This window comes from Sebastes umbrosus, chromosome 18 (genome assembly GCF_015220745.1).
Source record: "Sebastes umbrosus isolate fSebUmb1 chromosome 18, fSebUmb1.pri, whole genome shotgun sequence".
In the NCBI taxonomy this organism is placed as follows: Eukaryota; Metazoa; Chordata; class Actinopteri; order Perciformes; family Sebastidae; genus Sebastes; species Sebastes umbrosus.
In genome coordinates this window covers 22,045,510-22,070,338 of record NC_051286.1, presented here as the reverse complement: position 1 = coordinate 22,070,338, position 24,829 = coordinate 22,045,510, and the positions used below count along the sequence as shown (strand labels likewise).

General features: G+C 38.8%; 1 long non-coding RNA gene across 1 annotated transcript; it reads left to right on the top strand.

Annotated features, from left to right (window-relative positions):
• Window positions 1-5: 5 nt before the first annotated feature.
• On the top strand, window positions 6-21,967 carry LOC119477177. Its single transcript, XR_005204191.1, has 4 exons — window positions 6-292; window positions 17,144-17,162; window positions 20,893-20,968; window positions 21,529-21,967. It is a non-coding gene; the product is annotated as an uncharacterized LOC119477177 (long non-coding RNA).
• The last annotated feature ends 2,862 nt before the right edge of the window (window positions 21,968-24,829 follow it).

Sequence of the window (24,829 nt, the reverse complement as noted above, 5' to 3'; positions counted from 1 at the left end):
TTGAATTAGTAGCCTTGGTGCCATAGTTGGCTTCGTAATTGTGTAACTTGTTGTAGGTTTTCTTTGTTGCTAAAGATAGCACTTCAGTGGTAGGGGTGAACTGCCCTCTTCACCCTACCAATAACAAGGCCTACTGGTGGAAGACTCTTTTTAACTCTCAGTTGGATAAAAACTGGCATCAGGGCATCACATCAGACTGAACTCTTTGTCCCTGCTCACCTTTGAAAGGTACTATGAAGTCATTTCAGTGTTCAACAACAAGCCTCGTCGTCTCCTGCTGGAATCATCAAAAGTAAGCAAATTTACAATTATGGACTAATGGCCTATTTCATTATTATTGTTTCTTGGGTATATAATTTATGTTCGGTGAACAAATTGGATTTTATGCTGATGTTGCTGCCAGCTGTGTGTATGAATATGTGGCAGCTGTGCTAGGATATGTTAAATTGTATTTAACGTTAATGCAGGTGATCTATCCATACGTTTGATTAAACTGTGTGTGTGAATATGTGGCCACCGTGCCAGGCTATGTTATGCTATTCTATGCTATGCTGTTTATGTTTGTCTTGTTGGATCAAAATCAACTTGATTGTCCAGGTATGAGTAGACCTGCACACACAGAGGCTACCAGGAATTTGACTCTGGTTAATTTGCTCTCATTGTACGATGGAAATAGAAATGCAGCTAAAAACAAAGTCAACAAATCTGAACAAGAGTGAGGAAAGAAAATAAATATACATGTCAGGTGCCTGTAACATTACCTCTGATGATGATGTATAAGGCTTATAGGATTAAACTGTGGTGCATTCAGGCAAGTATAGCTGTAAGGGCCTATTTTGGTTAACATATGCCTTTCAGAATCTTATAAGTAGATGTTTGGTCTTGGACGGGACAGGCCCACCTGATTTTCTCTGTTTTATTAAGTAACACCACATACGTAACAAACATACATATTTTAGGTCAGAAATATACTTATTTTAACCCAAACCACAATCTTTTCCTAAGCCTAACCGAGTACTATTTCTTGCCTAAACCTAACAGGGCCATATAGGCGGTTGTTTAGGGCACCACCTTCTGAGAGGCGCTTGTCGACCTCTAAAAAAAAAAAAAAGGAAATGCCAGTGGGCAAATTTGTTTTTCTGCATTGAGGTAAATAATAAAAAAAAGAAATATACCTTTCACCTCTGTTACGCTTGATGTAGTGGAACTGACTAAACACTTTTAAGCCAACAATATCAGGGACCAATCGTTCATTTATATTATAATAAATACAGTTATTTATGAAAATAAAAATCGTATTTTTTGTCTCAAAACCATTGTAATGTCTGATGTGTGTTGCAGTTTATGTGGCTAGGGTTAGGGTTCTGGGAGGTTGAATCCTAACCTTAGAGTGGCGGACAAATTCAAATTTCGCCTATAGGGCACCAAAATGGCTAGAGCTGGCCTTGAAACCTAACCAAATAAACCTACGTTGGAAGGTTATTTTGAACGTCTCAAAAGACTCAAATAATGTTTTTAAAATGTCTAAAAAAAAGCTTGCAAATTCTGATCCTTATAAATTATGTTTCTGTTTTAACTGTTGTTGGATGTGACCAGATTCACAGTGCACTTTTTAGTAATTATTTAGATTGAAAAGCGAGAAAAACTGCCCTCAAACAAAATGAGCGCTGTGTCTTTTGTCGGCATTATGTCATGTTCTTTCTGTGCTGAAGAAAATGCCTGTGAGCCTAAAGTTCCTCATCCACGGCGTATCAAAGGGAACACCTTGTCTGGCTGCAAGCTGCAGCCTACACGTACAGATTACCTTCACAGCCAGCATCTTTCAAAGCACATCGACAGAATGGTGAAATAAGGGGAGATAAAGAGGCAAAGTCACATTTTCACTCTCAGCGAGGAGCGACGCTCTTGTAAAAACCCGGGAAATAATCAATTACTTTTCACTGTCATGTTTGTCCAATTCGAGCCGGCATCAAAGCTCGGTTCAGTCGAGAAAGAAGAATTTGCTTGCGTTTGAATAACAACTTTGATTTCTCTGCATAAATTTTCCCTGGTACTGATGCAGCGACTGCAGGCATTATCTGAGGACACGCGTCTGTGGGAAAATTCAAGAGGCAGCTTCTTGAAGAGCAACTTTGTTTACATCGCGAGCTTAAACTTTGACGACGACCCCTCTCCCCCTCCCCCCTCAGCCGTTTGCTGTGCTCATTCTATCAAACTCCCTCAAAACTGTCAAACGAAATTTCATACTGTCAAACTCTGACGTTTTTAAACTCTCTACCTTGTAAGTCACCCATACATTCTGGTCCAAGCCTCAATTGTTTAGTATGTTTATTTAGATGCAGTGTAGACTTTGGTTATATCCTCGGCTTTTAACAAACGCCTGAAATTAACTTTAACCCTTTGAGACCTACAATAGGCCCGTTTTTGTCTTTTTTTAGGGGGTACAGTGGGTCTTTAGGGGGAGATAGCAGGTCAACAGTAGATGTCACATAGAAGTGGTGTACATCATCTGACAGCTGGGAACCTGGAGATTAATTTGAGACGCAGCTCAGCACTGTGTGTCAAGTTGTTTTAGTCATATATCAGAAATGAACATGAATTAATTAATTAAAATAAAGTATGAAAGGGTATAAGGGTTTAGAACATTATAAAGGAAATATATGATGACCATTCACATGCTCTATTATGTTTCATAAGTTGTTGCAGCAATTTTTGGGTTGATACACAGATTTGGTGCTAAATTTAACCATTTTTCACCACTCGAGAATTGATAAAAATGATCAATAATCTCTCCAAAATACCACATTAAGACACCAAGGCCTTGAGGAACACCATAGAAAAAGCCATGCTGTGATTCTGTAACAAAAACGTTTGACTTTTGGAGATTTCTGCAAGAATTGCATTTTTGGCGATTGGATGGTGAGCACTTCTGTTCTGGAAACTGCTGAGAAACCCCCTTATTGTCAATCTAGCTAGGAAAACTATCCATCCTCTGAATGCTCTAGGTCACTAGTTTGTGGCTGTAAAGTTTCATGAGGCTGTGATTATCCTAGAGGTCACCATAGGTCATTTTATACAGTGACGTCAAATTTCAAAAAATTGTCTCAATACAATGAAATGGCTACTATGGGGACTAACATCATCACACATGAATCCAGTTGGGCTCATTTGATCCACAAAAGTCTCAGCTTTACAGTGAGACCCAATTTATGTAATTCCAAGACTGTTTAGGGACCTAAGTATATAGAATAGGAGAAAATATCACATTTATACCGCATAAAACTGCATGGTTTTTGCCCCAAACTGCATGTGATTATCATAAAGTGGGCATGTCTGTAAAGGGGAGACTTGTGGGTACCCATAGAATCCATTTTCATTCACATATCTTGAGGTCAGAGGTCATGTCCATGGCAGTTTTTCCTCGCCAAAATGTAGCCCAACTTTGGAGCGTTATTTAGCCTCCTTGCCAACAAGCTAGCATGAAATCGTTGGTACCAATGGATGGCTCATGTTCTAGTTTCATATGATGTCAGAACCTTCAGTAGCTCCAAAACTGAACATGCTACAGCCTCTGAAAGACAGTAAAGTCGGTCAGGATCGGCCAAACCATCTTATTTATCACCCACTCTAACAAACTGTACACAATGTGTCTCCAAGTTCCACTTGTCAAGGAAAACCACAGTAAACATTAAATATGTTATATCAATTATCAGCAACTTTTTAAATATCCTTTTTGAAAGTTGTTTAGCTCCGGGAGGTTTTACACGTCCTTTGGATTCTGAAAGATGGTTTCATCATTCACTTTCCTGTTATTGTTTGCTGCAACACATGGACGGCGAGATAATGCCTCGTCTACTGCATGCACTGATGGTACACATTTTGAATAGATTGTAAGAAACAGCCATGTCTCACAGAATATGAGAAATAACTATCAACCCTTGTCACTTACAACCAAACTGCTGTATTGATTTTTGCATATTGTACAACTACAGTCACTGTCCCATTCTCCCAGAACAATATCAGGTCTGCAGGCTGGTTATGTTCCCCCTTGCTCATATAGAGTGTTTGTTAAAGCTGAGGGGACCAAACATGCAGTATGACATTGTGTAACCTAACTTGATAATCAGACCGAATGGCCATTTGATTTGATTTAATTCCTTCAGTCTGACATCATGTTCATCATGTTAGCCAATTTATTTTTAGGAGGAGGATTATTTTGTTTTGTTACGACCATTATAACCAATCAGCAGTGATTGATATATGTATCCTGCCGATGTCTTTTTCAGTTGATATGGAAGCTGACAACACGTTCCCATCCCAGCTCGTCACATACCGCCGCTTTGTCACACCCTGTGGCGTCACTGTAGGATTAGGCAACAAAACCACTATATTTAGGTCTAGGAAAGAATTACATGGTTGGGCCTAAAACTACTACGTTATACAGTGAAAATGACACTGAACGTTGTGAACATGTGACACAAATGAACAGCGGTCTGCTTGATGAAAGCCTTGTGTTTGTTGGACCCACCCGGTGTATGTCTTTTCGCTCTTTAAACTACGTCACAACACTTCCGGCACTATTTCTTGGAGCTTTTTTATTAACATAATGACAAAATACTTTAATGAAGTTCTCTGCAAAGTTGCAAAATATTTATAATGAATGTATCCACAATATGTGTCAATCACATACGTTCATTACATCCATATTGGACAATTCCATACCTGACAATGTATGTCTAATGACAACAGTCAGTGCTAATGCAGGAAGTGCTGTGCCCTTAAGCGAGGCAGAAAGAAAGGGTGTAGAGGTTAGGGTTGTGGATGGGCGTGTAGCAGGGTCACAAAATTTCCTTTTTATTAACCATTTAAATTGTTATTTTTTAAAATTGTATTTATTTATTTTATAAACTTTTAATTGTATTTATTTATTTTCACATTTAGTTTGTATTTAATTTAAATGTATTTATTAATTATTAAATTGTATGTATTTATTTATGCATGATTTTCTCATTGCATTTTCCACCCTATTTATTTCCCCAAACTTATTTATTTCTGTATTCTTTTCTCTATACATTTCTTTTTACATTTCTTTATGCATTTCTGCCTCATTATTAAAATGAGGCGGCTTCATTCAATGTATGTCGTGGGGTCAGAGTGCATGGATTGATTATATGCTAGCTTGTTAACGCTGTGTGCTTATCAACTCCGGTCGTCATTCCCGGCTCCGCACAGCAGGTACGCTGTAAAATATAAACATCATTTTTAAGAGACAGGGTAGCTCCATCACTCACCAGTCGCTATATTTTCATTGAGACTATTAATAGTTCGTGGACAGGCTTTGAGCTTGTTTTTGGAAGACAGGATGAATTGAAAAGCCATCATTAACAACCCATATCTGACGTTAATGTGTAGCCTGGTCCCAGACCTGCCTGCCTCTCAAATGTTGTCATACCTTTGACCTGTAATGCTCATTAAGTCACACTGATTATGCATGTATGTGGGAAATTAAACATGATTTTGATGAGTTCAAAAGGAAATATTGCTTATCGTATTGATTCACAGAGGGGTTTTTCACACTAAAACACCAGTGTGTGAGGCGTGGGCGTTTTCCTATCACATGAGAAATCAAACACAAACTGAAAAAAAAAACAGGCAGAGAGGCAAAGAGAGAAAAATAAAAGGATGTGGGGCTGCATTGTAAACAACTCTCACCCTGGGCACCGCACGGTGTTCATATGAGGAGCACGGCACAAAAAAGCTCATCACATTCACAGATGGCTACCCAATCCAAGGCAAATGGCAAAATGAGTCACGTGACTGCCAGCGCACCTGTGAAAAAAAAAGCACACGATGGATTTACAGATGGTTGTGTGTGCAGGGAGATGATGGAAACCCCATCACAAATGTCTCTGTATCATCTTATTTTCACGGACATCAAATCAAAACACTCCCATTTGGTCAGGATGTTTATATTTGCTGATATCAAGAATAGAGGGATCCAAAACAATCATTTGTGTCGCTTTTAGATTAAATCAAATCATGCCAGAAAACACTCGCAGGAAGATAAGCAATGAGATTCGGTCAAATATAACTTGCTTGGAGTACTTTACATTGAGGCATTAACAAACCACAAAGAAGATACTGTTTCATGGAGATAAGCAGCAACACTTATGCTCCATGCAGGCTACTGTTTCACTAAAGGTCACTTTTAACTCAATGTAAATTAGCCCACTTTCCCACTTTCCCACTTTTTTAGTATTTCACATTTTGCTCCCTTGGGATGATTTGAATGACAAAGCTCCGCTCAGCTTTGAGGCTGAAGGCATGAGAGTCCGCACAAAGCCGCATTCTCTCCAAGAATATTCCCATCCAATACATATGCTAATACGTCAAGTCACAGCTGATCGAAGAACTTACAGTATGAAACATTTTTACAGTTAAATTTATTCAAACTAGCTTTTCAAAAATGTATCCGGGCGGTTCTGTCGGGCGAAATTGAGCAAAATTATATCCAAAAAAGTCGCCTTGTTTGTGAGCTTCTGTTCCTCAGCCAGGCAGGCAGGGATCCAAGATTGTCTTATTCTCAAGGAAAAAATATGCAGGTTAGAGAATAACACATCCTTTTGCATTCGAGACTCACTGCTATGGAAGATTCAACATGCCCCAAGAAAAACAAATCAAACACAGAAATAAAGTAAAATACAATAAACACTGTTGCTTGTATTTCCTTTTTATATACGCAATGTAATGTGTTAATTTTTAAATGAAAAACATACATATAATGAAAAATATGTATTTTTGTTTTTTTCTTTAATAATTGAATGAACTGTTTTTCATTATGGGCTTTTCCATCAGCAATCCTAGCTCCTACAAAATTATGTTCCCATACAACTAAATTGCATTCTCAATTACCTTTCAAGGGAAACATGTTTTTTCCCAGATTGCGGTAGCAGTTTTAAACATGTATCTAACATTGTAAATTGAACCAAAACAAAACAAAAAGGTAAAACTACCTTGGTTATGTTTATTAAACACTAAGACTGTCAAAGTTAATGCAATATTAAAGCAAATTTGTTTTAACGCCTTAACGCAACTTTGGGTTTTTAGGTTGTAGCGGGCTCAGTTTTAAAGCTAGGGTAAAGATTCTGACATCATATGAAACTAGAAAAACCTAAGAAATTAATTAGAAAGAAATTGTCATACTAGCTTGTCATGAAAGAGGCTAAATAAAGCTCCAAACTTAACCCAAATTTTGGCAAGTAAAAACTGGCATGGGCATTTTCAAAGGGGTCCCTTGACCTCTGACCTCAAGATATGTGAATGTAAACGGGTTCTATGGGTACCCACGAGTCTCCCCTTTACAGACATGCCCACTTTATGATAATCACATGCAGTTTGGGACAAGTCATAGTCAAGTCAGCACACTGACACACTGACAGCTGTTGTTGCCTGTTGGGCTGCAGTTTGCCATGTTATGATTTGAGCTTATCTTTTTTACGCTAAATGCAGTACCTGTGAGGGTTTTTGGACAATATTTGTCATTGTTTGGTGTTGTTAACTGATTTCCAATAATAAATACATCCATACATTTGCATAAAGCAGCATATTTGCCCACTCATGTTGATAAGATGTTGATATTAAATACTTGACAAATCTCCCTTTAAGATACATTTTGAACAGATAAAAAATGTGTGATAAGTTTACAATTAATCACAATTAACTATTTCAATCGATTGACAGCCCTTGTAAAAGTATCGTGTTTGACTCAAAAATAGGTATATATGTTACGTTATTTAAGTTACAGACATAAATCAAAATAAGTCAATGACATTTGATTTCACACGGGACACGAACAGCGGTCTCCTGGGTCAAAGTCCTGTGTTTATTTGACCCACCCATCCACCCTGATATCCTCTCTATGCGGACTTCCACGGACTATGATTAGAAAAGTATTTGTCAAAGACAAACATAATCCAGGAGAAAATACATTTCCCTCAAAACGCAATTATTATAATATTATGATATATTTAATATTTTCTAGGAGACCAGGCTGCCACCACAGGAACTTTCCCATGGTACCAAGAACCTTTTGAAGAACTAAGGAACTAAACCCGCGTTTCAAAAACTAAACTTAGTTCCTTCCAGGGGGTTATTAAGGTCAGAAAGCTAATTGTCCTGTAACGTATGTTTTTCATTTAATCCTGCCACATCAAATGCATACATAAAAATACATACCAATCTACGTTATATGTGTTTGATTTATTTTTATGTCTGCATTTTAAATCTTCCGTAGCCTGCAGGCAGCACATCAAAACAAGCGATAAAACCAGTTTGCCCTTTAGCCCATGTCTGTGTCTTTGAGCATAAAAGAGCTCTAACTGCTTCAAATAGGATATTATCACTCAAAATAATCTAAAAGGCAGAATGTCTGTAAATTGGAGAGAGGGTGTGTGTGTGTGTGCGTGTGTGTGTGTGTGTGTGTGTGTGTGTGCTTTAAGCATAAATGAACAATAGAAATTAAGGATGCTCAGGGGACGTCAGAACTGATTCCTAATTGAAAACATTGACATATCAAAGAGGTTAAATTTGATGCTCAAAGCAAAACAAACACTTTTGTGTTCTTACAGGTTACGGGCGGATAGAATACGATTAGCTTGATAGTAAAGATCTCAGCATCACATGTGAGAAAAAGGCTTTGATGAAATAAATTTGCATAGATATCTCTCCTGTTTCCTCTTTATTTGTCAGCTCTTGTGCTTCTTTAGCATCTGTCTCACCACCTGCTGAAGAAAAGGGATATTGTCTGTTGTTGTGGAGGTTACTCTGCCCTGTATCACATTCATTTTCATAAGGAGTCTGTTGCATTCAATGTTTAGACAGTGATCCAATTACAACTTTATATCTTTGTGGGTGTGTTTGGGCAACTTTGCACGACCTGCGTCGGTTCAAAGCAACAGCTTGCCCCCGGGGACGTAACAATAATCTGGATCAAATCGAGGAGACCAGACCAGCACTGCAAGATGAGGCTGCCTCAATTCAAACATATGGGACTTGAGAAAGCTGACAGATTGGAGTCTTAATTATACAAACATTTCATAGAGGCAGAGCTGCTCTCTGGAAGGAAAAGCAACCTCATGGTGCAATTAAACCTCAACGGACAGAGAAAAGGAGCATTTATTTATTTATTTATCAATGTGAGGAGGCGGTAAGAAAAAGACTATTATAATCAAAGTTTATGCAGAATTCTAATTATGGTTTAAGTTTCAGTCTCGACCTTGCAAACAGCGGTTGAGAGTCTCACCACTGTAGGTCCTTTCATTAGCTGTTCTGGAGCTTTTGATCATATCACATGATCTTCATCAGCAGATGGTGTACATGATGGAGTTTAAAGGAGTCCTCCAGTGATTTAATATTTCACTTCCATAACGTTTAGGGACTTGGGAGAGACAGATGGACGAGATATCCTGAGTTAATTCCCGAGTATGAGTCTGGCCTCCTGATTCCTCAATTTCCCATAATGCAACTTGATAGCTTCTTTGATTAAACTCCTCCCTGCCTGGTCAGCACCCTTGTCTTTCAAATTCAACACCTTCAGTTTGTAGGGCAACCGTTCAATTATAAATTTGCCTCCAAGGCCCATGCGAAGATAACCCTGGTGACATCACTATGACATCATCAGGGTTATAGTGATTTCTCTCTTTACAAATCCCCTAAGTCGTGTCTAGAAGGGAAGCAGCAAATTGGGGAAACTCTCGCAAGATGGTTAAGGTTAGGCATTGATATTGAATAGTTAAAGTTAGGCATTAATCTTGAATAGTTAAGGTTAGTCATTGATCTCAAATAGTTAAGGCTCTAGGCACTGACCTCAAATAGTTAAGGTTAGGCATTGACTTTGAATAGTTAAGGTTAGGCATTCACCTTGAATAATTAAGGTTAGGCTTTGACCTTGATTAGTTAAGGTCAGACATTGATCTTGAATAGTTAAGGTTAGGCATTCACCTTGAATAGTTAAGGTCAGACATTGATCTTGAATAGTTAAGGTTAGCCTTTGACCTTGAATAGTTAAGGTCAGGGATGGATCTCGAATAGTTAAGGTTAAGCATTGACCTTGAATAGTTAAGGTTAGGCATGGATCTCGAATAGTTAAGTTTTGGCATTTACCTCAAATAGTTAAGGTTTAGCATTGACCTTGAATAGTTAAGGTTAGGATAGGTCGTTGGGCAGCAAGTCTCACAAGAGTTTTTGCAGATCTCAAATCTTTGCGACAAGCTAGTATGACATGGTTGGTACCAATGGATTCCTTAGATTTTTTTTTAGTTTCATATCATGCCAGTATCTTACCTCTAGTTAAAGAAATAAGTGCCGTTAAAATGACTTTGCGTTAACACGTTATCACGTTAACTTTCACAGCCCTAGTTAACTTACATACGTAAGTTAAAATAAACTCAACTTTGACATTTCACACGGGTGACATCCTGTGTTTGCTTGACCCATCCATCCACCCCAACCACCTCCCTATGTGGACTTCGTCATTCTTTATACTACGTCACATGACTTCCTTTGCTCCCGGCCACTAGAGGTCAGCGCCTAACAATAAACGTAAATATGGATTGTAACGAAACGACCTGTCGGGTTGTTTTTTGGGGGAGGACAGTCTCTTTCAGTTGTATGCCTTTAAGAGGAGAAACTGCCACTTTCATATAATCATTTATGTAACACATTCTTTCTTTCATAAAACTGCTGTCATTTTCTATTTGATCCAACGTAATACCAGCAGTTCTCCGTCCCTCACAGGGTCTTCTAGATTAGCTCCTCCACATAAACGCTCAGCTTCTTAACAAAGTCACTTTCACTGGTATTTCCCCTTTGTGCACTTTCACCACTTCAGGTTGCTGTTACTGCTTGAGTGATTCTTCACCTTCCTCCCTCTCAAATCATTTTTTCTTTTTCATTTTTTCTTTTTCATTTTTTCTTTTAAGACAGTTTTCTCTCTCTACAGTCTGTGCATTGATTGTTAGTGTTGTGTGTGTAGTTGTGTGCAAATGCATATGTACCAATCTAGGAGATCCTTGGAAGCAGCTGAGTGCTGTTTGTATCACATTAGATCAAATAGAAAATGGCAACAGTTTTATTAAAACACTAATTGCCTAATTGGTAACTTTCCTGTAGTTAATCGTTCACTGAGTACCAGGCTATGTGTTAACAATCAGAGACTTTCATCTCTGTGTGTTACTTGAGCATTATGGCATCTGTGGTGACATTTTGTTTTGGATCGATGAAGATATTGACGCTCGGCCGGCTTGTTTTAGGAGAAGAAAAGGTGTCTTTGCTTTGTAGAAAGATTTACTGTAGCTCTATTTGGTTGTTGAAAGTTGATGTTTTGACCATGGCCTTTCATAAGTTGACAGACAACAAAGCAGAAGCACTTAGAGAGCATATTTCTTTAATTTCTCAACCAATTATCTCTCATTTCATTCAGTTTCCCTTAAGTGAGTTTCTTTGTTGCAAGCATATGGTTTTCTTAAGATTGCATTGATGTTTTTTAGAAGGAAAGTTTTGACTGAAATTGGCTCAAAACAACTTGAAGTGTCGTCACATTGTCTACGTTCAGCCCTATTCTTTACTGCAAATATTTCCATCAGGTTTCTTCCCCAATTTAGGTCTATGGGTATAACCATCGTCATTATCATCAACAGTTCTCTGAATCACCCAAAAACATATTAACCCTTTAATGTCCTCACTAAGGAAAAAGCAATGAAAACATTTTTCTCTTTGCATTTTGTATGTCCTATGGAGCAATTATAACAACAATCAATGTTTTTTAACAGACCCCACAATTCTTTTTAAATATAGGCCTCTACCAAACAGTTGGGATATGTATGTACTGTTATTATGCAGTAACAGGTTAATATACCAGCATATGTCAATTTGTTACTATGCAATTAGTAGTATTACCAGTACTGGTATTATTTCCATGTATTTATTCTAGATATTAATCATATTTACATTAGGCTACTTTCAAAACATCTCAGAAATGGTGAAAAATAACACTGATATATATTTTTCATCAAATATATAATAAAATAACATTACATTTATGATAATAACATATGATAATAACAATAGTGAATGTTGATACATTTATTATTTCATAAAAATAGTACATTTATTATCTTATAATCACTACTTTTACCCGTACAGGACAATTCAACCGTTTTGTAGCGCATGTTTTTAGACAGTAAAAAAATCCTACTTATTAAATTATCTCTGCATATATATATAATGAAATAACATTAAATGTACTATATTAACAACAATGAATAATCAAAAGTTGTTTTATTTAGTAGAAAATAGTAAATATTAATTACATCATTAGCTTTTCTACCTTTATCATTAAAGGACAACTGAACTGTTTGGTAGAGCATTTTTAGGAAATGATTTTCCCCATATTAGACTTTTTATTTTAGTACCAAGGTACATAATTGTGTTCAGTAAGGCCTCTGAAACTATGATATGTCAAAAAAATGAGATGAAAATGAGACCAAACAGAGTCTAGAGTGACTTTTTTGTTGCTAACTTCCTGTAAGGAGGCGGATTGTAAAGGTATGCTATTTGAAGACAAAGCAATATGTAGTGGATTTTTTTTAGCATAATGGCTCTATCAGGTTGAGTTCAACACATTTAGTGACTCAAAGTGTCCTCTACCAAATAGTCGAGCAGAACATAAAAGGGTTAACACCATCAAATATCCCCAAATATCTACAACAGAACCATTGATTGTGAAGTATTTATTTCATAATAAACCCAGACAATCATATGTAGCAATATACAGTAGATGCCCAGCAGATGACCTGTCATTGGTACCTTTAGTTGACGTGTGCATTTGTTGGGTTCAATATGGAGACACTGTGTTGGAGCTGAATGAAGTGGTTACCATGGAGAGTCCTGATGGGCCGTGGTTATTCCCACCTTGCTCTGTCACAGAGGCTAGCCGCGGCCAAAAGAGGAAAAAGGGTTATCTCGCTCCTTTTTAACTTTATCTCTTCAACCATATTGTGCCTCCAAACCAATCCCCTGCCCTTTCAAGTCTGTGGCCTCACGATTTCTTCCTTATTATGTCAGATAGAAAAGGATATTACCCTCCGTTCTCCACCTGGGGGAATTCTGAAGAGGAGTCATCCCATTTTCAGCAGGTGATTCTGTCCCTGCCTTACTTAGGAAACGGCAAAAATGACTGCCAAAATCTGACAGAAGACTATACATTAAAGAAGGAAATGTAAACATAATTATAAAACTGGCCTGTGGGCATCAAAGCCTCATGCACAACCAGCATTCATGGAAAGTAATGCAGCTTGCATTCTTGATTTGGACCCAAATTGATCATTTTCTGCCACAAAATGTGTGCTATTAAAGCATACCTGAGGGAGAGAGCAGTCGCTGAATGTCCACCCAGCATTCACATCCAACTAGAGGCAGAAACTTGGAAACCATGACTGCTTTCAAAGGAAGAAGGAGGAGGTGGGAGAAAATGAAAGTGGAAGACAGCAAGGCTGTTAATAATTAATTCGGCAGAGTTTTGGTCCTGGGAGGCCAGAGGAAAATATATTGATGTTTGAAAAATGCTAATTAAAGAAAGGAGCACACTTTGGTTTGGAAGGCATCCGTCTGCCCAGGCAGTTTAAAATCTCACTGCTGCCTGGGCTAATGGTGCTAGTAATGCCTTTGGGGGAGCACGGCATGAAACACAGAGGCGGGCGCTAATGAGTCTCGTGGACCTCTCCGGCACACAGGATGAATGAGAGCGATGGGGAGAAGACGCTGAAAGCGAAGAAGGAGCCACAGTTGGTGGAAAACGTCTCATTTTCTTTTAAAATTTCACTGCAAATAAGGGAAGAAGAGGAGAGGGATCCTTTGGTGGGTAAAACTGGATCCACACGTACCCAATAGGCACTCTGCTGGCAGCTAATATTGAGTCACACTGCAAATGGAATACACAAACAACACACAATGAGCGACACATTTACAGTATCTGTTTCACATGTAGCACGAGAAAGTAATGTAAAATAACACAATTACATAGAAACAGTCTCACTTGTGCACACACTTCCATTTCAGCCCATTTCTCTTAAGTGTTTAGTCAAATTGTGAACAATGATTTGTGCATACCATTAAACATCATTATACTTGCTTAAGAAAGAAAAAGACGGAAGCAGCAGTGTGGAAACACGAGTCTACAGTCATGCTTGCAACTTTGATCGGCACAGCTGTTCTCTGGCCTAAATGCTAACATGCTCACAATGACAATGCTGACATGTTGAAGTTTAGCAGGTATAATGTGTTAACCATGTTAGTTTAGGGTGTTAGCATGCTTACTTGCTAATTAGCATTAAATGCAAAGTAAAACTGAGGCTGATGGGGATGTCATTAGTTTTGCAGGTTTTTAGTCATAAATCAAAGTATTGGACAAAATCACCAAAGTTATTACAATTCATCCTGAGGGGGACATGAATGTCTGTACCATATTCCATAGCAATCCATTCAATAGTCGTTGAGATACTTCACTCAAACCCACAAATGTCAAAGTCAGGGGATAGAGTTATCAGGATTCGTCACCTGGGAACCATGAATGTCTGTACAACATTTTGTGCCAATCCATCTAGTCAGGTTGTTCTCATATACCATTTCATAGCTATACCTACTGTATGATAAATAATGCACTCTAATTTGTATACATGCCACAAAATCAATTCATATGTAATCCACGTAATCCAGGAAGTATAACGAGTGACAAACGTCGCATAGGGAAGAGGATCGGGGTGGATGGTCGGGTCAAAAAACACTGGACTTTTGCCCAGGAGACTGGTGTTTGTACCACAAGTTATTTTATTCCAAAACCACGATCGTTTCCTAAACCTAACTAAGGAGTTTTGTTGCCTAAACCTAACCAAGTCAATCTTTTCCTAAACCTAAGTAGTTTTGCTGCCTAAACCTAACTAAGTAGTTTTATTGCTTAAACTTAACCAATTTGATCTTTTCCTTAACCTAACTAAGGAGTTTTGTTGCCTAAACCTACACAAGTCAATCTTTTCCTAAACCTAAGAAGTTTTTCTGCCTAAACTGAATTATTTTTGTTGCCTAAACCTAACCAAGTCAATCTTTTCCTAAACCCAACCAAGTAGTTTTGTTGCCTAAACCTAACCAAGTTGTTTCCTGTAAAAATGGACGTCTTTTTTTAAAAGTCTGTATGCATGTAATAAGTGGAAATTGACACGTGTTGCTGGACATTCGTAGGAAAACTAACGAAAAATGAGGACGATTTTTCGTACGATATCAAACGAGGTCAGTGATCACCATATCCATTAGGATTCACCCTCTGGGGACCCTGAATGTCTGTACCAAACTTCACGGCAATCCCTCCGATAATTTATAAGTAATTTCACAAAAAACAAAAAGTGTAAACGTCATGGTGGCACTATAGAGGAAAAGTCAGGTGATCACCTAAGTCATTTGGATTCATCCTCTGGGGACCTTGACAGTCTTGACAAAATGCACCCAATACTTGTTGATATAGGTCAGTACAGATCAAAGTGGTGGGCGGACTTACAGACATTGTGCCATGCAATTACAATCGACTCGCACTTTCATTTCTCCCCGTTTCTCATAAGTCGTCGGTCAATTTATTTAATTTGTGCGTTCTATTAAACATCCCTATACTTTCCCATTTCCCATGGTAATGGAAGAATAGCTAATAAATGACAGTCATTAAGTATTAATTTCCAGGCCTGTATGAATTCTTGACATTTGCCTCCAGCAAACAAGGTGCAGTGAACAAACAGGAACAAATTAACCATCACTGTATGAATAGGTTTCTCATGCGCCGAGCGCACGCGAAATGTAAACACTGCGGTATGCGCCTTGTTCTTCAACATGAAAAGAATCTATTCCTGTAGGTAGTGTTTACTCGGCGCTCTCTAAGGAGTTTATTCAAATGATTTTCACATGTAGGTTTGTTTGATCTTGTGAAGTGAAGTGGATTTTGTTGCTCCTCCAAATCATATACAGCAGATATATCACCCCTGTTCTAACTCAACTGGTGAGTTAGATGGTAATTGCTAAAGTAACCTTTCACGTGTACGGTATATTTGTTTCAACCCAATCAAAGCCACGCTTAGATTGGGGGTAATGAGGTTTACATTGACGAGATTCCCTTATTTAATGGGCAAATTTATGTTTAATGTATTTCATGAGCGTGTTGTCAGCCGGAATAATCTTTATTGCACGCTGCTTCATTAGACGTCCTCCACAGCTTGATAAGTGTCTTATGTCTCTACAGTATTCTCTTTCTGTCCCATGAGAGATAGCAATCTGAGGACGGAGGAGAGATATTGCCTTTGTAGTGGCAGATCGTCAGAAAAAAAAACGAGATCCAATCTTTCTCTTTATACCTCTCCCTCTCTCTCTCTCTCTCTCTCTCTCTCTCTCTCTCAGCATCGGGACAGATAGGGCTGATAAATTGCACATGCAAGGTCTCACCAAGTTCCTTTTCAAAATATGCGATGCACGTAGATGATAAAGTTGAAAGCAAGTGTATTAGAGCGGATATCTCATAACCAGGAGATAACTCACATAACTTGTGACAAAGATTAGAGTTTGATTAGACACAGAGATTGTTTTATTGATCTCCGCGCCTCCATCTGATCTGATAAGGCCGTTAATTCAAAGCGTCCCATTAAACGATGTAACCTTGCTGCCTAATGTGAAAATCCACTCCTAACCGTCCATTAAGCTGAGAGGTATTACCAGTGGTGAAATGTAACTAAATGCATTATCTTCAGTAGGGTACTTACAGTTAGTACAGTTTTGAGGTACTGGTCCTTTACACGAGTATTTCCATTTTTTGTGTCTTTATTTTTTATACTAAGATTAATATGTATTTTAGAGGAAGATATTGTACTTTGCAGTCAACTGCAATGGTCTGGCAGCTGGAGTCACTAGCTATTTATATTTATGTATGTATATAATTCTTTTTCAAAACTTCTGTTAAGTTTTTCACTAATAGATTGTATATGTCAAAAGCAGATTTGGATGATTAAGAAGGTTTGGTGTATCTGGAGTTGACTTCTCTTATTTTTTCTCTTAACAGAAAATGAAGAGAGCAAAATGTAAGAGAATGTTGCTGCATGAGGCCCATCGTGTCACAGTTTGTTCCTTTGTCCCTCCTTATTCCCCGGGTCCTTCCTTCCATTGCCATTTCACTTTCATCCACCAGATGTTCTCGGACTTTCCCTCCCTTTTTCAATCACCTGACTGCCACACCCATCTCCACACCTGCTTCCACTTTCCTCATCTGCTCTTCCTGAAAATTCCCCACTCAATCACCCAGCTGCTTCCTATTCCCTCTGATTAGATCCAGCTCCACACATACCAGTTCCTTTAGTCCCTGTCAGTTTGTCATCGTTATTGATGCCTTTAAGTCTATCCATGCTCATGGTTCTACAATAAACGTCCCACTGTCTGCATTTGGGTCCTTCCCCTGGTCCTGTATTCCCCACACTGACACATTTGGTATAAAAAGTACTTTCACTTTTCTGCCTTTATGTACATTTTGCTTCTTGCATACTTTTACTTGAGTAAGATACTGAATACAGGACTTTGACTTTTACATTATTGTATTACTACATTTCTTTAAAAAAAATGTAAATGCTTCTTCCACCCCTGGGTATTGTACAGCAAAACCCTGGAGCATGCAATGTGACACGATCATACACATCGCAATTACAGCTCGCTTCAAACTGGGGAAGGCGAACGGTTAATGTTCCCGGGCGCTCACCTAACAATCGACGCCAGGGGTCATTAGCATTCACGGCGGCTCTCGGCTTCCCCCTCGCCATCGGTCCCACTTCATCAGTTAAACAGCGAGCTTCTAACCCTGGCTTTGTTTCGTGGGAGCGTCCGTGTCTGATAAGGGCCCCCCTGATATGGCTGACATCATTAATCACCAGCACTGTGGGAGGACATGGTGGGCAGGTTGAGAGTACCACCGTCTCTCCCCGCGGAGCCTTTTTAACGGTGCCACGCTCCTAATTAACAGGGCTGCCCCTCTCTCTCTTTGCAGATATATACAGTACATCGAAATGCACGCAGGAGGAGAGATAAAATAATGGCAGGCAGTTTACTGTTCTCTGTCAGAGACGTATAGAAAGCGAGAGAGATGAGCAAATCAGAGAAGAGGCTGTGAGCTTATACTGTATATAAAGATAGAGAGACAGTGAGAAAGAGAGGGAGACTCAGTGGACAGAAAACTGATGTTGCCAAGTACGTGAAAGGTGGAGCCGCAAATGTCAGCACCATCGATAACGCCGCCGGGTTGGTGACCATTTTTCGTCTTCACATTAAGCACCCAGGAGGGCAGTAAAAACAGTTGAAGTGGGGGAGAGATGGAACACGGGGCTGAGGCTTTAATTTAACTCCTCATGCTCACTGCTGATCTGGAACCAACTTTTAATTGCCTGTTTACAGATGATGGATAGTAAAAAAGTGGGGCAGGGTGTATTTACGTACAGCTTTGTCAGTCAACCAGCTTACACTAAGGCCCTATCTACAAGTATGCAGATATTTTTAAAAACAGATATTTTCCTCTACGTTTTGGCTTCCCGTCCACTCGCAGAAGTTTTGGGTCACAAAAACGGATATTTTTAAAACTCCGGTTACTTTGTGTGGATGTGTAAAACGGAGCATTTGGGAAACGATGACATCCTCTCCTCATTTCGCGCATGCCCATTGTTGCTTTGTCTAATGAGCATGCACCAGAAACAATAAAAAAGATGGCGGACTACCGGCTTTTTTTTCTTTTCACTCACATTTTTAAAACTATCTTTATACGTGTAGACAGGTCCCTAATTTAACTGCTCCTGCTCACTGCTGGACTGGAACCAACTTTTAATTGCCTGTTTACAGATGATGGATAATAAAAAATTAAAAAAAAGTGAGGCAGGGTGTGTTTATGCACAGCTTTGTCAGTCAACCAGCTTACACTTAAACTGTTTATAGGATCCTCTCACTGTGGGATCATTAGATGAGATTCAAAGAAAAGAGTGTACAGTGATAAAAATAGTGGTGAATATGGTTATTTTTTGCAATCATAATTTCTTGAATGAATGAATCGGTGTATTTGCATAGTGATCAAATGCAGGAGATGAAATAAAACAGGCAAAAGACAGAGCTGCAAATTGCTTGTGTGTGCAGGTGAGATTATAAAAAATAGGTGTTATATAACATATCCCCTCACTAAGCATATATTTAAACAAAACACCAGATAGATAATGTGTTACAGAATGCAGAAATTGCTGTTTCCCGCTTTTGCTCTCGAGAGTTAAGGCATCCTATCTCCATACTAATGTCCCCGCTAAACTCATAACCACTCCTGTCACGGCTCAAATCAAGGGCACTTAGTCATTACCCGCACCTGAGGAAGAAAAAAAATGAATATAAAAAGCTTGTTCTAAAAATTTTTTTTCATTTAGAACAAAATGAACCTCATCATTAATTACATCAAGTTGCCAGGTACCGGCAGAGATTCCCAGTATTTTATTATTTCCCTCGAGTAAGGCACCTCTGGGATTCTGTCCCAGTCTGGATATTATTTTGGCAGCAACTCCAGAATTTGAATCTAATGAAATATCAGTCAACATCAATTCATTCAGTAAGACTTAGTCCCCCTCGGGCATGTGCAATTGTACTGTACAGACGCAATAATCAGTGCAATTTCAACCAATCACTGGCAGCAATTTAGCAAAAATTACTGCAATTCTTCTGCAGTGAAAGTAGCCAACAGAATAGCCAGAATCAAAGTAGCTGGAACAGACACCTGTGTTGGTTAGTTGCCAGCACAAAATAGCTTTGTTTCGGAAATTGTGTACAAAGAGAAGATGAAAGTGGATTCAGAGGAAAAGGAGTTGTAGTTTTATTTAACAATGTGTACCAATTTTGGGCACTTTCTTTTCTGCATTCTAAATTTCGACAGTGAATAAAAGATACTAGGAGATATTGGATTAAAGACCTCCCTCAAGAAAATTTGAAGGTTCTTGACTTAAAACTATGCAATTTTACATCATTTTGGACCATTATTAAATTATTTTTTTATTATTTACACACATCGCAACCTTCGTCTGAACATTTAATTCTTCTGGAAATGTTTGCCCTAAAAGAAAAAATTCAGAAAACTTTTAAATAATGTTTCATTAATTATATTTGTTCACAAATAATAAAAAAAAAAATGACACAGTTCACTAATTATTTTACAAAAAGGACGTGAACATTGTACTGATAAATTACAGCTTAAAGTTACAGTTTAAAACCGTGATATCGCAAAGAGTGAGCAGAGGGGTATTCAGTTGGTTGCAATCTGCAACCACACCACTAGATGCCGCCAAATCCTACACACTATTCCTTTATTACAATATATTTGTAGTTTGGCATACTATTTTGTCTCACATTCTATAAAGGTGAATAAGAACACTTACCAAATCCCAAATGTAACATTCTCATTTTAGTTTTGGAATCACATCAGGTAATGTAATAAAATATTATAACATTTTTTATTATTAGACTTTCTAACCCACCCTTGAATATCACTTTCCGTTTGCTCCCTCATGGACAAAAACTTTAAACAGATAAAAAGTGCTATTTTATACTCTGAACTCTCTTAATTAGCTGTGGAAGGTTCACCTTTGCCCACCTCTCTCTTAAGAGAAGCCTGCACTCTTGAGGGCTATAAAAGGGTAGGACTGGCGAGTCAAGTGGTCAACTATACTGCCTGTGTGTGTGTGCACGTACGCGTGTGTGTGAGATTAAAGGAGACACTGATGAAACGACTCCTTTTCTGTTGGTAAGCATGCAGAGAGAAAACAGGCAGTGGGATGCTTGACACCCAAAACCCCCGGCGCCATGGGAGGGCCCGGCGTCAAGCGTGAGTAATTATATGTGTTAGTACTTTGCTGCCCTGTAGCTCCTTCACAATGATCTCCAAAGACAAGGTCACACACGTGCACCAACACTGAAACCACATTCATATCGTTTCAATCAGTCTTTCGGGCGTGCTAATTATGGCGATCGAGAATCGATTTTCGTCTGCTGTAACATCCACGTCGGTCGGTCTCATGTTTTAACAAATGGAATGAGTTTTCGTGGGCTGCGATAGTCACAATATACACAGCGGAGTTATTAGGCCATTAATCTTCTGTAATCCTGAACGCGTCTACATCACGTTCTATTTCTGACTTGGTGCGATTCTGTCTTCCCATATTGGGGCAATCAGATACGCCGAAGCGATCTCAGCCTGTTGGTTTACACACATTCCCAATGAAAGCACTCATCTCGGTTACACTTAAACAATCGAGGCGAGCTCCCCCTCACCCCCTAATCCATAATGAGATTCCTGGCGGTTTTACAATTGATACTGCATGATGAACTTTAATGAGATGCTTTTGAAAAGATGAGCCCAAATCAGCACTTTTCCTTGGATTACAGGCACAGCGTGTAGGAAGAAGGAAAAAAAGATTCTTTTGCCAAGTGAGGGGAAAGCAGTATCGATCCATATGCATTGTCTCGTTAATTTTGCCAGAGGTGTGGATTCCTCGTGATCAATATCTAGCGACTGCATCTTTATTCTTCTGTGTAACCTATTACTGTCTGTGAAATGCGAGGCCAGCACCACAATTAGAGCTCTGGAGCAGGCAAGGCCAATCAATAGTTAGATGTATGATCTGTACAGCAGGAAGCAATAACTAGTCAAAGGTACAGGGTGTATTCTGCCAAGGCTAAAGGCTAATCTGGGTGAGTGACTCCATCTTAGTCAATGGCCACCTTGGTTCCCCAAAGCCCGGTTTTAATAAGAAGAGGGGACCTCAATGATTTACTCAATAGGGCTCCGGGGCTCCAGGGTCATTTCCATCTATCTGCGGCTGTTATTAAAGTAATGATCGGCTTGACTTCTTTGCCTTTTTGCATGAAGCACTGAACTACGAGAGAGGTTATAGTGTACAAACTCTCAGAGTAAACATACCTGAGGAGAAATATACGGAGGCCTTGCAGGATAAATCACAAAAAATGAACTCCAAATCTAGAAACTAGGGCTGTCTATCAATTCAAATACTTAATCTTCATCTTCATCTTTTCAAAATGTACCTTAAAGGGAGATGTATTTAATCCTCTTATCAACATGGGAGTAGGAAAATATGCTGCTTTATGCAAATGTATGTATGTATGTATATATTTATTACTGGAAATCAATTAACAACACAAAACAATTACAAACATTGTCCAGAAACCCTCACTGGTACTGCATTTAGCATAAAAAAATATGCTCAAATCATAACATGGCAAACTGCAGCCCAACAGGCAACAACAGTTGTCAGTGTGCTGACTTGACTAGGACTTGCCCCAAACTGCATGTGATTATCATAAAGTGGGCATGTCTGTAAAGGGGAGACTCGTGGGTACCCATAGAACCCATTTTCATTCACATATCTGGAGGTCAGAGGTCAAGGGACCCCTTTGAAAATGGCCATGCCAGTTTTTTTCTCGTCAAAATTAAGCGCAAGTTTGGAGCGTTACTTAGCCTCATTCTCATTCTAGTATGACATGGTTGGTACCAATGGATTCCTTAGGTTTTCTAGTTTCATATGATACCTTCACTCTAGCTTCGCCCTAGCTAACTGAGCCCGCAACAACCTAAAAATCACATGTTACATTAAAGCTCCTAGCACTTCTATTATATAAAAAAAGGAAAAGAATGCAAGATAATTGAAATGCTTTATTTCCATGTCTGCTGATAAATAAATGATAATTAGCAAATAACTTCTTTGAAATTTCTTCAAAAAAAACTCCCTGAATCATGACATTAGCTACCAGGTTACATTTGTGTAGACAATAAGTCACACAATGGTGAATTTGTTCCTGATCAGAAGTGTCTTCTACTGTATTAGTTTTGGTTTTCCACCTACGATGAAGATCAGCACACAGCCGCTTATCAAGTCTAACGGACCTATTTTAACCATTATATGCTATTTTAGCATTTAATTATTAAATAATGTTTATAATAAAGTATTTTTTTTTTTTTTAAATGACAGGTAAATATTGGGGTAATTTGACAGAATTACCAAATCAAATAGGTTACTTGCTAATTATCACCTATTTACAATGAAATTTGCGGACCTGTAAAATTAAGTGTTACCGAAAATATATATATATTACGAGTGTGTCAAACATCTTTGGCGATTTGGTTTGCCTGGAACACTCCAAGGAATAGACTCAGTCTTTGTTGCTTTGATTTCTTTTTCTTCTTTAATATTGGCAAACCAAGCAAGGGAAATGCATTGCTGCCTTCCTCTGGTTAAAAACAAAAACGCTGACAGGTCTTTGCCAATATAAAGCAGGGAGTTGAAAATCTGATCACAAGTGGTCACTCATAATGTGCTTGGAGATGCATTCTAATGCCAGGTGCCAACTGACGTGCTTAGAGCTGTCTACTTGTGATCAGATCACCCAAGACGCATGTTAATGCCAGCTGAAAACAGGGGCCAGAGAGTGTAAATGTGCAGGGAAGATGAAATGTGTTGCTACTTTTTTCATATGGAAAAATACGTCATAATTATGATGATGTTGATAAGAATGAAAGGATTTTAAAAAATACTGATGATAATGTGAATAATGATGACACGGCAGCGGTGATTGAGCCGATGGCATCATGGTTTTCTATGGGATGATGTAAATGTTTCCATGTAATCATCAGCGCTGCCAAACTCAGCACCGATGACAGGTCTGCAGCTGCACAGCGAGACGCCACATTTGCATAGCTCAAAGCTTCCCCGCCCAGCTGTATTTTCATATCAGCAGAACAGTGGCTGTTAGCATATTAGGCTGTCCTTCTCTGCCAGTCCCTGCCGTGGTTTACAAGTAAACTGAGTGACTATAAATCACTGCTAAATCGCACAGCAGAACTAAGATTATGTTTAGAATAATGCCACGGCAATAAATCTTCCATGCTGCTGACTGGACTGGACAAAAACACAAGTTTATTTCTGGGGTTTGTAATATAATTTCCAATTCAGATTAAGCCTGACATTGATGGATTGTATCATCATCCCCTGAAAATGTAAACTGACTTTTTTTTTGTTGACAGGCTGACAATTTGACATTGTGAGCGGGTGGGCGGCTCTATCAATAGTTTGGGCGGTTTAAAAATCAAATCAAATAGATTGTCAAATTTGGAAGTTTTCATGAACTTTGAGAGAAAGTTTTGGAGGGCAAACTTCGCCCGCTCGTCATTTCGGCATGTCTCCACGTCGTGTTATGCATCCCATTGCTCGCATCCTAACAGAGAAAGAGCTTATAGATATTGGTGGATTGTGTGTCTTACAGCCTCCTGGCTTTCTTTTTTCTGAGTGCAGAAGCACTTACTGAAGAACAGTGATGGCTGTTGGTCATTTGTATATGGATTTCACTGCCACGTTTGAGAAGTTGCGGCTCTCAGGTATTCACTGCAGCATGAAAAGCAATAAATAGCAGAGCTATCTCACTGTTAAAGTCCACTTACCTCCTGAGGGCCCAGTGCTCTATATGTAAATGAGAGTGCCTTGTAACAAGTATGCACACACACATATATATATATATATATATATATAGGTATTCTCCCTCTTTCTTTCACACACACCTTTCGCCAAGTGATTCCGCCTTAGATGAAAACAAAATACTCAATGAAGTCCTTTCTTCAAGCAGGTTGGACGCGAGGTGACTGCGTCCTCCTCGGCCATTCAAATGTGATGCCTCT